The sequence below is a fragment of the Panthera tigris genome, chromosome B1 (assembly GCF_018350195.1).
Source record: "Panthera tigris isolate Pti1 chromosome B1, P.tigris_Pti1_mat1.1, whole genome shotgun sequence".
Classification (NCBI taxonomy): Eukaryota; Metazoa; Chordata; class Mammalia; order Carnivora; family Felidae; genus Panthera; species Panthera tigris.
The window spans coordinates 155,709,754-155,725,112 of record NC_056663.1 but is presented as its reverse complement, the minus strand read 5'-3'; the positions used below and the strand labels follow the sequence as shown (position 1 = coordinate 155,725,112).

The window sequence follows — 15,359 nt, the reverse complement described above, 5'->3', positions numbered from 1 at the left end:
AATTAAGGGAAGTTGCTTAATGAATTTAGTAGAAACATGACTATAAATAAGTAAACAGATCTTTACTATTTACCACAAAAATTCTACCAAGGAATATGGACAGAAATTGTTTTATATTTATCCATCAGAAAATTACATTTGTCATACTTTGTTTTAAAAAGTCTTTCTATGGCACAAGCTTAAGGATGGAATTTGAAAATAAATTATAATTATTTCAATATATATTAAGTGCAATAAATCTAATTGGCTTATGTGGGATAATCCACTAATTATATTCTATTACATAGTACATTTGTATCTAATGAGCCAGATGTTAAAAACGGAACTTTCAACTAGCTTTATTGAGAAATTTATCACAAAGTTCCCCAACATTTCATCTATTTGCAAATGAGAGTACACATATTATCTTCTTCTGCTGTTCCTTAGGAAAAATTGGAAAGGAAAAATGGGTGGACACATAGGCCCTGTTGCTCAGCAATTATTCTTTCAGAATTTCAGGTGAAATCACATGCAAATTAGTAGGCTGCAATTTCTTTCATATGTTTACTCCCTCTGACCACTCTTCTTTAATCAATTTGGTCTGAGACAATAGCAAAAAGCATCTTTATCCATACTACTCCCCAAAAAATCTCTGCATGAATTATACAGGTAACCTGAAAATGTTAATCTACCTTCTGTTGATTTTTTCTGTCTTGAAAACACAGATTCATTCTGTCTCGTGCTAGAAGCTCTGAAGAGCATGTTTCCTGAGGAAATGAACCTTTTGGTACTGTGCTTCAAAGTTCCTTTCTTGTCGCTCCTCGTGAGCCTTTACTGTGGGATAACATCACCTATCACGTATGCTTGCTGAACCAGGCTCTCCTTTGTCACCAGAGGGTCAGTGTGGTGAGGATGTCAGGACAAGTGGAAAGGGATGGAAGAACCTTCAAAAAGATCAAACGCTCTGACTTTGTTCATTTTCACAAATGACAGAGGAAGTTTCAGATAAGGAGGAGTAAAAGAGAAGAAGCTCCCAAGATAATGGAACTGAGCAGCCACACTGGCTTTTCTAACTAGAGAATTCTTTCCGTAAGAAGAATTGCCTGGACTCAAACCCACACTTAACTGGCAGAACTGAAAGTTACTGAACTCAGATAATTATGTGTATATAATACGTAATTGGTTTGCTGTGGTGGTTATTGTTCAAATTAAACAGCAGCAGAATGGAGAAAAGGAGATGAGTAAGTGTCCACTTGTCTTACTTTTTATGGCTGGTAATTAATATGTATTACATCAAAATTTTAAGTAGATTAGATAGCTGTAAGAATGTGACAGAGTAAGAAAATATGAACAAAATTCAGGGTTTTCTTTGGCAAAATAGGGTTGTGGGTATCATATTATACCCTTTGAAGACGTTTTCATGAGTTTTGTCCAGACATAAGATGTTCAACGTCATAATTATAAGAAACTAGTGTAGTTAGAAGTGAATGCACAACCCCCTGGAAGATATGAAATACAGAGAAGAACAATATAAGAAATAGTATGAAACATGCAGTTATTAGACATGTAGGATGCTTTTAGCTATGAGCAAACTACTTTTTTTTTAATGAAAAAGGTACATTGCATCACACACGTTGAAAATATGGTAAACTTAATTTGATTAAGGTTGATTGTCTTTTCCATATGTCCTTTCTGTCATCCTATGTATTGACTTCATCTTTAAGATTGTTCCAAAATAGCTACACTTCTTCTAGGTTTAACCATCTAGGGTCAGATGGGAGACCATCTCTTCATGTAATTTTCTCTAGAGACAAGAAAAGTATTCCCAGAAGCTCCAACCAAGCAGAGGGGTGCCTGGGTGGCTCAGTCATTTAAGCATCTGACTCTTGATTTCGGCTCAGGTCATAATCTCATAGTTTGTGGCATTGAACCCTGCATTGGGCTTGCCCTGACAGCACAGAGCCTGTTTAGGATTCTCTCTTTCCCTCTCTCTGTCCCTCCTATGCTCTCTCTCTCTCTCTCAAATTAAATAAATAAACATTTGTTTGTTTTTTTAAGCAGTGCTAAGCAGAATTTGCCTTGGAAGATGAATGAACATACTTTTAAAATATTGAACCCTCAGGGGTGCCTGGGTGGCTCAGTTGGTTGTGTCCGACTTTGGCTCAGGTCATGATCTCACGTTTCATAAGTTCAAGCCTCATGTCAGGCTCTGTGCTGACAGCTCAGGGCCTGGAGTCTGCTTCAGATTCTGTGTCTCCTTCTCTCTCTGCCCCTTCCCCCGCTCATGGTCTGTCTCTCTCTGTCTCTCAAAAATAAATAAAGATTAAAAAATTTTAAATATTGAACCCTCAAATAAATATAAAATAAAAATGCTGGCCCTTACCTAGAACAGGTATTGACTCAGCTTCCTCTGATGCATAAGGCTCTGTGATGGAGTGATAGTTACCTGAGACAAACAGGGCTCTGTTAGAAAAGAAAAAGGGAAGTAAGCACAAAGCAACCAACTATGTCTCCACATGGGAAAAATTTATCCTTCTCATAAACTGTTGCTCATATTGTATAAGTTTTTCTTTATAATAGATATTTTTTAAATATCAATGAATCTTAAGGAACAAAGGGAAACTTCTGAAAATGGCATATGACACATTTTAGCCGAGTGGACCATTAAACCCATAATTGATTTGGAGTACAGCCACCACAAGCTGTTCCAAGAAAGAAAAAAAAAATAATAAAGAGCTTTTATGAAACACTCATCTAAGAATAGAAGTATGCATTTTTTCTCTATGTGGGCAATGCACATTAGAGTACTTTCTTTAAGAACTCTGCAAGAAGTTAAAATGCAGTTGTAAAAGTACAGCCCAACACAATGGTCTTCTGTTAGTCATTTGCACTGGCTCTTGCATATAAAAATAGTTGGCTTTTAGGTCACCTACAGATAAGAAATTTCTGGGTCTTCAGAAGAAAAGACTGATCATTTTTACATTCTATTCTAGGGTAACTCCTTACAAAGATATTTTCAAATGTATGCTTGACTTTTTTATATATTTAAATTCAAATGGAAAAATATTTTCCATCTTCAAAAATGGCACTTAAGTTTTGAATTCATAGATTGTGTATTTTCACTTCAACAGTGGCTAAAAATAATGCCTGCAAATAGGAATCTCACTTTTCTTCAGTAACGTAAAATATGCATATAAAGCCATTTAAATTTTCACTTTCCATCTACCAAGTTGTGAGGGCTTATTAACAATTAAATGACTCCTAGATGTATATACCTAAAAAATATCATAATAATCAATACTTAGGCATGTAATTATGGGGACCATCATGCTATCTACTTTGAGTCTTCAGTTGAGGCACAGATGTCTGCCATTCTACTTGAGATGTGCTGCTTCTAAATCCTCTCTTGGCCAAGGTCTAATTTCAGGATGTTCCATTTGTACTTTTCCACCATTATAGATCTTCTTGGATAGGTTAAACAACAAATTCCAGGGTTCTGAAAGCTGTTACGCATATTTAATCCCATTTTGCCCCTAAGTATCAGGTAAAGGAATATAAGGTGGGTCCTTGGACTCCTATGAACCACTTTGAGACAGACCTTGGCCAGGACTTTACTTCTGGACTCCACATGTTCCCACTCTAGCTGTGTGGGGGCGATATGATGGTATTTTGAGTCCCCTGTAAGAGAATTGCTAATGTGTAGAAATGTTTTGGCATTGCAGAGTCCTTTCTCAGGGGTTCCAAACTTCCCTTCCATCAAGGAGTTAAATCTGAGAAGTGACTCAGGTATGCAAACTATAGCCATCACCATAGAGTTATAGAGGTCAGTAGCCCAAGCCACTATTGTTGTTTTGCTGCAGATTTTGTGAATTATATCCACCTTGCCTCTGGGGATGAGGAGACCAACGATATTATACGTAGTGGTCAGCCAGCACAGACCTCCTCAGTAATGACAATGACCACATTACCAATATTTATCTTTTGGTTTAGTGAAGGAAGAGTTTTCTGGAACCTCTTGGAGAACATAGTTGGTGGGTTCTCTACTCTGATGAAACAAATCCATCCCAGTGAGCCCACTTCTCTGAGTCCATTGACTACTTCCTCATTCTTCCAAGGCAATTCTTTAAAACTTCATTTACTGTCGGCCATCATTTTTTCTACACTTCATACCGACATCCCAGTAGTACACTAAGATTGACTTCAGACATCCTTGACATGGCATAAATCCTGATGCACATGAAGGTAACGACATATCATTGAAATCTCCCCTATCTAGCCTGATATTGTACCACACCACCCACCCCCAACTTCCTTTCAGCAACCCCAAGATTCACTCCAGGATATTTTCTTAAAATTGCTGCCATACTTAGGGGTTAGGTACTTTGGTTCTTTTCATGAGTTTTATATATATATATATATATATATATATATATATATATATATATATATATAAAATTGTTTGTTTGTTTCCTCCCAAAGCAGGCAGAGTACTTCTATGATTGGCTTCTTTTTTTTGACTCTTTATTGCTTATTCACCGAGAAATGTTGAGAGGAAGTACAGAAAACACTTGAGGAATTCTCCCTACTCACGTAAGGCTCTACACAGTCTGCAGGATAGGGATAGTGCTATCTCTTCTGCAAAAAAGGAGGGTGTGCAATCTACTAGCCCAGGAGATTGAGAAGAATCCAAACATTTGAAATATTCATGTGCATGAACGCAAATGCTCCCAAACCCCAGGTCCCAGGACCCCACTTTATCCTTGACAGTGTCCTGATTTTAGTCCCTCAGAGATATGCTGCAACTGTGAATTAAGCCTTTTCTTGATATTGTCACAATCAGATCGTGGGTTTGATTTTCTGTTCACTGTGAGTTCCAGTTTTGTAAGTAAAATTCTTTCAATGCTGCCATAGAAAGCCCCATTGAGGCTTTCTCACCATGCTTCTGAGTTGAAGGTTGGCTGACTTAAGTTTGCCATTCCCTTTATTCAGGACATTTATGGCACTGAACAGTATAAACCAACCAATTCTTCAGACCTTATCGTTACTATTGCCACCATATCTCTCAAATTCTAGAGACGTTAGGTAAGCCAATGCATTTTCTCTCTATGTATATCATATTCCAAATCTCCATAGATGACAGTCATAGTCATTGTGATGTTACAATATGCCAGGCTTGACACACTCTTACCATCCCATTTACCAGCAACACAGCAGTCTTTGCCATCTGGCCAACCCAGGATCCAACCCAAAATCCTATCTTGAGAATTTGCTCTTAGGGCCAGTTCTGATATCAAATCTTTCCTGGGTTTTCACAGATTCAGACCTAGAGACAATGACTCATCTGCAATCCTGCAGGGAAATGGAGATTAATATATAAAAAAAGGAAGACAGGTAAAGGGTATTATTAAACCAATTACTTCAATGGGCCACTGAAACTTAATAGGAAACTTGGGAAATGGTATAAAACCGCCAGCATTATTCCTCTTAAGGGTCAAAGGAACTGTGCTATTAACATTAATTTTCATTATTTTGAAGGCTGCTCCAGGAGTTATTAATTCTGTAGCAGTTCTGGTCAGCTTCATGCGCAGGAAGAGATATTCACCCCCCCCCCTAAAGAAATATAATTGACAAAGATACAAATGTCACAGAAGTTGTCTACAGCAGGCTAAACCTGTAAGGCTATAAGTTTAAATGGGGGTGCTGACAATCTCTGTCATTTCCATATCTAACCTTATTGTATTTGACTGAGAAAACCTATTAAAAATTTAGAAGTTTCTCCCTTTTCCAGAGTTTTATTTTTTCTTTAGTTTTCATTGGATAGTTTCCTTACTTTCTAATCAAAGTTTTTAAGGAGATAGTTTTATATTTTGAAGTATTTTCCATGAATTCACATAATACCATTACTGATAAAGGAATTAGCTATAATAGTCCCAGAAAACATTTAATTTGACCAATTGTCCCCCAAATGTTTTTTTATAACTTGTTTAAATCAGAATATATTTAAGAATGATGGATTATATTTGCTAGCTATGTCTTTTCAGTATCTTTTATTTATTTTTATTTTTTGAAAATGTTTATTTGAGAGAGACAGAGAGTGAGTACAAGCAAGGGGGGGGGTGCAGAGAGAGAGGGAGGGAGAGAGTAAATCTCAGGCTCCGCACTGTCTGTGAGGAGTTGCATATGGGGCTCAGACTCAAGAACCATGGGATCATGACCTGAACTGAAATCAGTTGGGCACTTCACCAACTGAGCCACCCAGGCTCCCCTAGTATCTTTTAATCATGAGCCTCTTTCTCTCTCTCTCTCTCTCTCTCTCTCTCTCTCTCTTTTTTTTTTTTTGTCATGACGTAAATATTAACCTGTTAATCTTTTGAACTTTAACTTCCTTTTGTATCCTCTATTATTTTCTCCAAATTAGACATTAGATGTGCGCTTCACTGAATTTAGATTAAACATTTTGGCAAGAAGAGTACATATATGATGCTATTTATTTAACATTGTATAATGTTAGAGGCCTATAAATTTATTTTTATTTATTTTTAATAGTACATTTTTTGTTTTTTATGAATATAATTTATTGTCACATAGGCTTACATACAACACCCAGAGGCCTATTAATTTAAATGATATCTCAATTCTTTATAAAGAAATGAATTGAAAAACATTTACAAAGTGTTTTAATAATCAGTAAAAATCATAAGAGACTGTTAAAAACTGAGAACAAACTGAGGGTTGAGGGGGGTGGGAGGGAGGGCAGGGTGGGAGGGAGGGCAGGGTGGGTGATGGGTATTGAGGAGGGCACCTTTTGGGATGAGCACTGGGTGTTGTATGGAAACCAATTTGACAGTAAATTTCATATATTAAAAAATAAAAAAAAATAAAAAAATAAAAAAAAAATAAAAAAAAATAAAGGTAATAAAAAGATGGAAAAAAAAAATAATCAGTAAAAATCAAGTACCAAGTCATCTCATCACAAAATGATATGTATCATTTGCATTTGTAACATTTATTTATTTATTTATTGATTGATTATTATTTTTTTTTAATTTCTTTTTCAACATTTTTTATTTATTTTTGGGACAGAGAGAGACAGAGCATGAACGGGGGAGGGGCAGAGAGAGAGGGAGACACAGAATCGGAAACAGGCTCCAGGCTCCGAGCCATCAGCCCAGAGCCCGACGCGGGGCTCGAACTCACGGACCGCGAGATCGTGACCTGGCTGAAGTCGGACGCTTAACCGACTGCGCCACCCAGGCGCCCCTGTAACATTTATTTATATAAAATTTTCTTTTCAATATCTCCCAGAGTTTTTTGTGCTTAGAAAATATTGCTCCCCTCATGCACAAATCCTCATAGATATTTCTTTCTAATATTTTTTAATACAAAACTATGTTTTCAATACTATTTTAAATAAGACTCCTTTTTTATTTTTCAATTATTAAAATTATTTCAAGTTAAATAACTTGTACTCCCAGGTGTTGTCAGATCTCACTGTATTCAGATTGTTTTCAAAGTAAGAAAACTTATTCTTACCCAATTATATAACCCTAGCTTCAGTTTTTAAGAATTTTCTGTATTTTCTAAGAGATTTAGCTACAGCTAACTTCACGCTCTTTTCCCACCTAGAATGACAAGAGGCAATTCTCTGGCACTGGTTATGTCTCTTCTGAATAGGCCTTGGGTTAGTCTCATTTTCTCCCTTACACCAGATCAGTCATTAAGTGTCTTCCTGTTATCTGACCTACTTTCCTGGGACCATCCTCAAATTACACAAGTCCTTTAGCTGAGCTATGTTTAAAATTTTTTTTCTTTTTTTTTTTTTTTTTTACATTTATTTATTTTTGAGAAGCAGAGTGAGACAAAGAGTGAGCAGGGGACCAGCAGAGAGAGAAGGAGACACAGAATCTGAAGCAGGCTCCAGGTTCTGAGCAAGAGGTCAGCACAGAGCCTGATGCAGGGCTTGAACCCACAAACTGTGAGATCATGACCTGAGCCAAAGTTGGACACTCAATCGACTGAGCCACCCAGGTGCCCCTAGCTGAGCTATGTTAATATGTACTCTAAGACATTACTTACCTCTTTTCTTTTTTTCCTTCCTTCACATAAAAGAGTGCAGACAAGGAAAAACAATTCAAGCCAGTTCTTCTTGGTCTGATCTGTGCTATTTTCCTTCCAAAGCCCATAACCAAACTTCTCTTTCCAATGTTCTTGCTTCTCTCTCTTCTAATCTTACCTTTCTCCTGTGCTTTTCCCCCTTGACACGAATGACTTTACACCTTAAACATAAAATTTTCCATCTCATGTACTCATAATTTAAACATCTTCACTTCAAAATTTAGGAAACAAACAATACATTCCTAGAAGAAAATATCCTACAAATATATGATTGCACTGTTTTCCAAATTATTTCCAAATTAATTTTAGGTTATATACATTTTTGTATGACTTGCACTTAGCCATTAAATGGTCTTTATTTAAATAAATTTTACAAAATAGTTTACGTATTACCTATATGAAAAAAGAAATTTTTGGATGCCTGGGTGGCTCAGTTCATTAAGCATCTGACTGACTCTTGATTTTGGCTCAGGTCATGATCTCACGGTTCGTGAGTTCGAGCCCTGCCTCGGGCTCTGCGCTAACAGCACAGAGCCTGCTTGGGAATCTGTTTCTCCCTCTCTCTCTCTGCCCCTCCCCTAATCATGATTACTGTCTTGTGTGCTCTCTCTCTCTCTCTATCAAAATAATTTTTTTAAAAAAGAAAGAAAAAAGAAGCTTTTTTTGCATGCATTTAAAATGTTTTTAATGAAAACTTGTTCTGTTTTAAATATGAAGGTTTATAAAGACCTGTAGTTGTAACATCGTCTCTTTATTCATTTTTCTTTCTCTCAAATGGTTAAAAATGAGATAAGATGAGGGTATTTAGTTAACAATTTCTTAAGCTCTAAATGAGAAAACACTATTCTAATGTAATATTGCTGGTTGGCATAGCATTTCTTTGGTGACCGACAGCTACAAATCGTATTACTCTGTAAAACTTATTACTTTGAAATGTTTCTCTAGACATTTTATGTTAATCCCATTATAATGGGACTACAATCAAGCAATTGCAATGGTAGTAGTTTTCACTGCTTTTATAGAAATTGTAGATAGATTGGACTGAATCCAAAGCCTACTCCAAATAAAACAGCTCTGAATGAAGTTCTTGATAACAATAAATGTTAAAGTATCTTCCATAAAAGGCTAACATAATAAAATTATACATGCTCTCCTTAGAAATTACGGATTTTTAAAACTTCTAATTTTTGTTGCAGGATATTTTATGCAGAAATTTAATTTTAAGATTGTAGGGATAAAGTCCAAATTATGATACGGAGTTTTTAATGCTAATCTGATTTTCACAGAGTTGTACACAATCTGTGTTTAATAAAGCTTCAATAGTAAGCTTATCCCTGATAAAGTCTCGATTAATCATGTAGATTAAAATGAGAATTAGATCATTTCCATAATATAGCTTTTAAGTATCGATTTTACTTCTATGTAGACCATATTAAATTGAGGAATTAATCTGAAAAATAAGCTTGATTAAAATGTTCTTTAACAAGTATACATGAAGTGCTAGTGTTTATCATGTGTGTGCATTCACTTTTTTAGTCACTTAGCAATTATGTACAGAGGATTTACTAGGTGCCAAGCACCATACTAGCTAACACAGTTACAGTGACCACAAGCCATATATGTTCATTTTTTGAACATATTGTAATCCAAATTGTCTGCGAAGGAAAAATGATAATAATAACAATAATAGGTGATATTTCCTGAGTATATTCTATTCAGGCATTGTACAGGGTTTTATGTATTTTATCCTATTCTGTCTTTTTGACACTAAGGGAACAGTAAATATTTTTATCCTCATTTTAAAGATAACAGACCTGAAATTGAATGGGATCAATTAATTTATACGTTACAAGCTACTGCATGAAAAAGGTAGGGTTCAGGTAAGGTTCTGATTAACTCTACAACCAGGAATTTTAACTATGTGATTTATGGAACCATTGAGATTACACATGAAGAATATATAAAAAGTCAACTCTTAGAGTCCTAAGATTTAAAAATTATGAGAAGTGTTTTCAATTAAATAAGAACAGATCTAATTTCACACATTTTAAAATTAACAGTATTCCTTAAAAATACTATGCCCGCAAAGCTTCAGTCATCTTAAAACACATAATTTGTCAGTGACCTTGAGCAATCATTCTAAAGAGCAGTACATTAACATGTGTCAAGGGTCACGAAGCATTTTCACATGTATGACACACATGTTGTCACTTCTAGAAAACATTCTAAGAAAACGTTCAAAGGAATGGTAAAAAAGCATATGTATAAAAATGTTTTAGCATATTATTAAAATGAAAAATGCCCTAAATATTCAATAGTATGTGAATTGTATTTAATTTTGGCTAATTTGTCCGGAAAATGGTATCATTTGAAATAATTTTAAATTATAAATATAAGAATGGATACATTTAACAAAGCAATAGCATGCCATAAATATAACTAAACATAGTAAAAGTTATAACTTCCAGAATTCCAGCTATTTATAATTGATGAATAGATGAATATTTAGAGACTGTGACCAAAAATAAATATAAAAGTAAAAACATTTTATTTGTTGAAACGGAAGGATAATAAGTAAATTTTTCCTTTATATTTATTTCAAATAAATGTACATTGTCTTAAAACTATTTTTCAAAGCTTAAATTTTCAAAGAAATTTTCATTTAAAGGTCAGAGGAATGTCTTGATATACTTATTTGAAATTATCATATATAATTTATATTTTTCAGTGAATAATTTCCAATTTTTCTATTTAAGTATTCCTATTATTACATACACAATTATGTTATTATATAATGATATGAAATTAAATTATTAAAGGCAAAAATATCATGTCTCTGTAAAGTTACAGATCAAAGAAGATAGAATATTTTTCTTTTTTATTTGCAAGTCACTTGAAAAACTCACATGACTCGTTATTATTTTTTCTTCCTGTTTGGAAAAACAAGATAACTTCTGAGTTTAAGCAAAACTGTCAACTTACACAAAAGTTGATTGATTTTATTTTTTATTGATATTAAAATTGCCCCATACATTTATGGGAAAATGAACTGAAAAAGATTAAGACAAAATTCAGGATTTTTTTTTCCTCCCTATAAGAGGACATATTGAACTGTGTTTTCCAACAAAATTGGGAATTTTGACAACACTCAAGAGAAAAAAAATCTTAACTATTGAACAAAACCCAAATCTTTGAGTGTTTCTTTTGATTGATTGATTGATTGATTGATTTAACCAGTTAAAATCTTCTGCAGCTTGTCAGGTTGACTTTTATGGCTAGAATCAGTAAGTGTATAAGTTACCCTCTGAGTATGTATTATCTTGATACATATATTAGATCATTTACAGATAAAATTTTTTGTTAATTTCAACATAACATTTCTCTGGAAGGCAATGCTTAACCAAAATTAATATACCTCGAAAATAGCAAGAAAATGTGAAAGAAAATTAAAGCAGTACTTACTTATTCTACAATAATCCCTGATTTTTCAGGTTGTGAATGTATATACAATATGTTCTTTTTGACCCACCTTTTGGGTCTTGAATAATAATTTGGTGTCTTTTTAAAATTTTGACCCCCTTCTTTTTATTGGTCATAATTCTTGTTCCAGTTTCCATTATTATGGAACCTACCACTTCCCACTTGGTGGTAATAACAACCATTTATTATTCTCATAGTTTCTATGTGTCCGGAATTCGGAAATGATACCATGAGGACTACGTGCTTCTGATTCACAATGTCTGATGCCATAGCAGGAAGACCCAAAGACTGGCAATGACTCAATGGCTGGGAGCCAGAATCACCTGATGGATTGTTTGTTTACTTGTCTAGCAGGGAAGACTAGAAGTCTATGGACCTCAGTACCTACACATGGACTCTCTATATGGTGTGGCTTTCACAGAATGTTATGTTCTTAGTGTAACTGGACTTTGTATAAGGCAGTTTAAGGTTCCAAGCATAAGCATTCCAGGAAGAAAGGCAGAGGCTACCCAGCCCTGCAGGTTACACATTGAGGGAGAAGAGACCATAGTACATGAAGGAAGATGTCTCACAGTCATATTTAGAAGAGAATGTAGAATTGGAGATATTCAGTCTGACATATTTCAGTTTCTGAATTCAATTGGAAGTTTAGAGCTCACGTTCTGAGTTTTGCTAACATCTGTGCCTCTGACAAACCATGTTGCCCTAGCACTGTACTAAGAATTGAGGTTTAAAGATGAACAAGATATATCTTCATTCTTATTAATGAGTAAAGAAGCAATTATAGTAATTGCTAGTTGAAAGATATATGCAAACCAAGATGGTTGAATACATAGGGAAGGGTTGGGTATAGAGGAAGATATGGAATATCTCAAAAGGGTCTTAGCTGATTAGTAGAAATATATTAAAAAACAAAAGTATTAGAGAGTGTTTCAAACAGAAGTACATTTTAAAAGTTTGGAAAACCTGAGACTATCATCCAGTTGGAGAAATGTCAAGTGAATGACAGGAGCTTAAAATGTAAGAACTCAATTGTAAGAATTGAGACTGGTAGTCTCAGTATGAACCAGACCATAGGCATTCTGGATGTTACACCATGGAGAGTTCATTTGAAAGCCCTTAGAATCACAAATGGTTTTTAATCAGAGAAATAAAACAAATTAGATTAGAAAGATTAGTTGAGCTACACAGTAAAGAAAGTATTGGAGGTAGGCAAGAACAGAAACAGAAAAGTGAGTTAGTAAACTAGAAATTAGGACAACTTCCATGATAATGACACCAAGAATTACCTAAAGTTGACTGACTCATGTGAAAAGTAGAATTGATAGAACTTAGTGACTGATTCAACTGGAAGGGGCTGAAGGAGAGTGTCTTAATCCTTTTGGGCTTTTGTGACAAAATACCACAGACAAAGAAATTTTTAAAAAACAGAAATGTATTTTTCATAGTTCCAGAGGCTGGACATCAGAGACCAGAGTGCCAGGTGAAAGATCTCTTATGGATCACACTTTTTGTATCTTCACATAAGGAAATCAGTGAGAGAGATCTCTGGAGCCTCTCCTATTTAAAAAATCCTATTTATGAGGTTGTCATCCTTATGACTAAAGCAACTCCAGAAGTCCCCATATACTAATACCATCACCTTTGGGGGTTAAGATTTCAACACGAATTGTGAGAGGACACAAACATTCAGACCATAAGAGAAAGAATCATGACTAGCATTGTCTCTGACTGTCTGACTTCAAATACTAGGTTAATGTTGTTTCTTACACTTGAAATGATGATTATAGGTGGTGAAAGAGATAAGGATCTGCGGACAGGTTTAGTCAGTTGTGAATATGGTGGGTTAGCCTAAATTAAGATGTACAGTGAGGAGTTAGATTTAATATATGGATCTGATCCCATCAGTTTATTTTTTTTAAATAGTTTTTTTTAATGTTTATTTATTTTTGAGACAGAGAGAGACAGAGCATTAACGGGGGAGGGTCAGAGAGAGGGAGACACAGACTCTGAAACAGGCTCCAGGCTCTGAGCTGTCAGCACAGAGCCCGAAGCAGGGCTCGAACTCACGGACCGCGAGATCATGACCTGAGCCAAAGTTGGCTGCTTAACCGACTGAGCCACCCAGGCGCCCCTGATCCCATCAGTTTAAACATGACAGTTAAAGAAATGTATGTAGATGAAGCCTTCTGAGGAGAGTCAATGTAGTAAGAACAGCAGAAGACTAAAAAAACAGAACATGAAGGAATGATAGTTAATAGTTGAGACAATGATTCAATCAAGAATTCTGAAAAGGGACAGATAAAAAGTAAGAGGAAAACAGGAGACTATCAAAATAATAATAATAATAATGATAATAATAATAATAGAGAAAAGAACTTGAAGAACAATCAACAGTAAACTCTTATAAGAAAAAAGACAAAAATAATGTTCATGCGTTGTGTTTAACATCAAGAACTAAGCACAGAAGGAGCAGTTTCAGCAGTTGAATTAGTGATGATTTGAAATGTCAGTAGCAGGGGCGCCTGGGTGGCTTGGTCTCTGTCTCAAAAATAAATAAACGTTAAAAAAAAAAATGTCAGTAGCAAGTGAGGAAGTAGAACAATGAGATAATTCAACATGGGCTGTCAAGTGGGCAAGACAGAACAGTAGCAAGTCAGGTTAAGAGATGGGGAAATCTCAGGCTGTGTAAATGTGAGTTCAAAGGAAAAAAAAAAGAAAGAGAGAGAAAGTAGTTGAGAAGACTGGAGAGAGATTAAATAATCACAAGCATTTTATTTTCTTATTCTCCTTGGCAGACCTGTGAGTTTTCTAGGCCTTGGATCTGAACTGAAGTAAGGTATTCTAGAACCATTGGTAGATTATTGGAGTAATCTGGATTTTACCAGTAACCTGCAGTGTATCTCTGTTAAATGGGTATTCCAAGAGGCATTATTTAAAACTAAAATGAAAAATAAGCCAGGGAAACAGTCCAATTTGCTAACAATTAGGACACCAGGTATTATGAGATTATGAAGCAGAAACATAGACTCCAGGTATAAACCAGTAGGAAAAAAAAAAAAAACTAGCAGAAATGGGAATAAAGCATGTGTGAGATAGAATTAAGAGCGATTTCCTAAGCTAGCTAGATATGGACAGCCCTAACTTTTGAGAGGAAAAACAACTGAGAGATGCAGTCAGTTCTCAAGTCCAAAAGGGCAATGTGTGATTGTTATGGACTGACTTTCATTCTCCTCAAAATTTCTTTGGTGAAGTTCCAAGCCCTCTATGACTGTATGTAGACATAGGGCCTTTGGGAGATAATTAAGGTTAAATGACATCAGAAGATTGAGACTTTGATTAGATAGCATTAGTGTAGTTAAAAAAGAAAATACCACAGAGCTCACTCTGTCTCTCAACTAGGAAAAGCCACGTGAGGACATAGCAAGAAGGTGACCATTTGTAAGCCAATATGAGAACTTACCCCTTAGCTGAACCTCCTGCTGGACCTTGATCTTGAACTTTCCAGGCTCCAGAACCGTAAGAAAATAAATCTGATGTATAAACCACCTAGTCTGTGATATTTTGTTATGGTAACCAAAGCAGACTGAAATGTTAATATTTATATGTGTAGTGGAGGAAAAGGCAGCCTGTCACACCATGTAGAAAACAAATTCCTCACTAGAAATCTGATGAATAGACTTTTACAATTTTCATCCACTCCCATTGTGCACTGTTGATTTAGCATGTCTTTCAATTTTGTCATTGAAAATATTTTTCTCGTTATGTTGGTATATGAATAATTA

General features: G+C 35.1%; 1 long non-coding RNA gene across 1 annotated transcript; it reads left to right on the top strand.

Annotated features, from left to right (window-relative positions):
• The first annotated feature begins 5,214 nt into the window (after positions 1-5,214).
• LOC122237731 lies at positions 5,215-15,083 on the top strand. Its single transcript, XR_006216351.1, has 3 exons — positions 5,215-5,370; positions 11,772-11,980; positions 14,977-15,083. It is a non-coding gene; the product is annotated as an uncharacterized LOC122237731 (long non-coding RNA).
• The last annotated feature ends 276 nt before the right edge of the window (positions 15,084-15,359 follow it).